This window comes from Spermophilus citellus (genome assembly GCF_964194105.1).
Source record: "Spermophilus citellus genome assembly, chromosome: 8".
Classification (NCBI taxonomy): Eukaryota; Metazoa; Chordata; class Mammalia; order Rodentia; family Sciuridae; genus Spermophilus; species Spermophilus citellus.
Genome location: NC_138189.1, coordinates 134,462,996 through 134,465,729, shown reverse-complemented (window position 1 = coordinate 134,465,729; position 2,734 = coordinate 134,462,996).

The following is a 2,734-nucleotide window of genomic DNA, read 5'->3' as shown; positions in this document are numbered from 1 at the left end:
TTCTTTTGAAGTGCCTTGGCTTACTTATTTGTAAACTGTGCTTGAAAACTTAAAGGAAGTTAGATGTGGGTGGCAAGATAGAGCAATTAGGCACCCTGTTGTAGGTTACTGATTTCCATTTCTTTCTATTCTTACACCCTGGCATATAGGCCGGTAGGATTCTTTCTTCTTATCAGTCAGGAGCAGAAAAAGCTGAGGAGGAAAGAAAAGGTCATGCATCTTAAAATGGCTTTGATTCTGTATTTTCTGAGTTTCCAGAGAAACTGTAAGCCAGGGTGACCACACTTTTGAAGTCTTACTTGAGGCCAGAACAATACACAGCAGGTCTCTAAGAGTTGAAAACCATGATTGGCATTTAGTGTTTCATTTCAGAGTATTCTAGAAATTTCTGAAGTGTCTGTGTACACTAGTAACAAAACAGCTGAGATGATGTAATGAGTTGAACATGATTTTAAAGTCTACATGTCTGGACTGGCAGACCCCCACCAATGAGGACCAACGGGAACTGGGAATCTCAGTTACAAAAGTGGATAGAGAATGCCCAAGAGCTTGAGCCAAACCAAAGGAACCCAGATGAGGTCAGAATGTTTAAAGGTGTTTCAGTTTGAAGATTATCAAAAACTTTCATTGATCTTCCTTGGCCATTTCACTTCCCTCAGCATTTTAGAGATCTACTTTTTTTCTTGATGATAAAGAGCAAGTTTTGTCCATGGAAAAAGCATGGCACAGTGATTAAGAGCCTGGATTCTGGAGCTGGACCATATGAGTTTAAATGAGACCAACTGCTCTCAGGTTGACAAGTAACCTAACATCCCTAGGTTTCAGTTTCCTACATGGTAAAATGAGATTAGGTTACAACTCTGTCAAGTTAGGGCTTGATGAGATGCCCCAAGAAAATCATTTAGCTATCATGATGATATATAGGAAATACACAAAGGCTGCTTACTATCATTAAAGTTATGAATAACCAACGGGCTAGAGGAAGGCTGCATTCCTCCTTGCTCTATGGCTTGGGATTCAGGCAGGAGAGTACTGTTTCTTTGCAAGGTGGATGGAAGAGAATTTCACTAAAGCTCAATACTGGACAGTCAGAGTATCTTAGAGACTCAGAAATTTGGGCACATTAAACAAAAAAGAAAGACTACATTGTGGTTCAGCTGGTTGTGGCAGTGTCAATAGCATTGCTGGTTCAGCAGAGGGAGGCGAAACATGGAGAAATCAGACAAGATTAGTACAGAAACCTGAGGTAAGAAAAGCAGCCTGCCTTTGGCTGATCCAGAGGCTATACTGAAAAGTGTCCTCTCTTTTGCAACTGGCCACAGAGAACTGAGGTGGAGAACTTGGGGTGGCCATACTACAGCTGCTGCTACAGGAGCCAGGAGATCTGCGACTACACTGTCTTGGAGCGCACCTTCCTTGTAGTCTAGGGTGTACCTAGCAGAACATATACCTAGCAAAACAGGCACAGCGAATATTTTACCCAGGTGAATTCAAGTCAGAGAAGCAAAGGGGAGCCCAACTCACTTCCCCTTTTGAGAAAGGTGGCTCATGTGACCCTCTGAAGCAGGTCAGGAGTCTGAACAGGTACTTTGAATACACTCAGGGACTAAGCCTGGGAACTCTAAAAAGGCTGTGTTCATGGGCAGCAGAAGGAGTGAAGGATTGGCTGTCCTGCCCCATGAGTAGAATCCCTGGGTGGCAACTGCCAGACCCTAGGGTTATGTTGATCTAATCTTCTTAGAGCAGACACCACCCAACAAAGCTCCTGAGGCCTGATTAAACCTAAGCCCCACCTGCTGGAATTCCACTAATAAACTCTGCAGTGCCCCCACCCTTAGAGTGCATGGATCTGATCTGTGCAGACAAAACTCCAACTGGTCTGTGCAGACAAAACTCCAACTGATGGTACTTCCCAGCCCACCCTACCTCATACTGGGAAGAAAAGAAGCTGAGAATTATTTGAGCTGTCTTCAGTCTTAGGCCACTCCTACTGGCAGCTTTGTGAGTAATACAAAATCAGGAAGGGATTAACAACCCTCAACCCTTACTCTTGCTCTCAGTATATAACCCAAGAAGAAATGGAAAGAAAAACAGTGGGCATAGACAGCCCCAGATAAACCCCAGTACAATAATACAAATGAAGACACATTTGTCACAAATAGATAGTTCATCAAGACATAAACTCAGTAAAGACTTGTTGGACCTGAAAAATATTATAAATGAAATGGACCTAACAGACATCTATAGAATATTTCATCCAACAATAGCTGAATACACTTTTTTCTCAGTGGTTCATGGAAACTTGTCCAAAATACATCATATTTTAGGTCACAAAACAACTCTTGGAAAATACAAAAGAAAAATTGATATAATTCCTTACAGAATTAATAGAATAACAGAATTAAGGGGGGGGGAAATCTTTGATCCATTTTGAGTTGATTTTTGTATAGACTGGGAGATGAGAATCTAGTTTCATTCTTCTATATACAGACATCCAGTTGTCCCAGCACCATTTGTTAAAAAGGCTCTCTTTTCTCCAATGTATGTTGTTGGATTAGATGACTATCTGGGTGTACTTGTCTCTGTGTCTTCTCTTCTGGTTTGTATGCCTGTTTTTACACCAGTACCTCAATATCTCTTTAGAAATCTCAGTACCTATTTAGTAATCTCAATAGATACACAGAAGGCCTTTGACAAAGTTCAACATTCATTCATGATAAAACCCCTGAAGAAA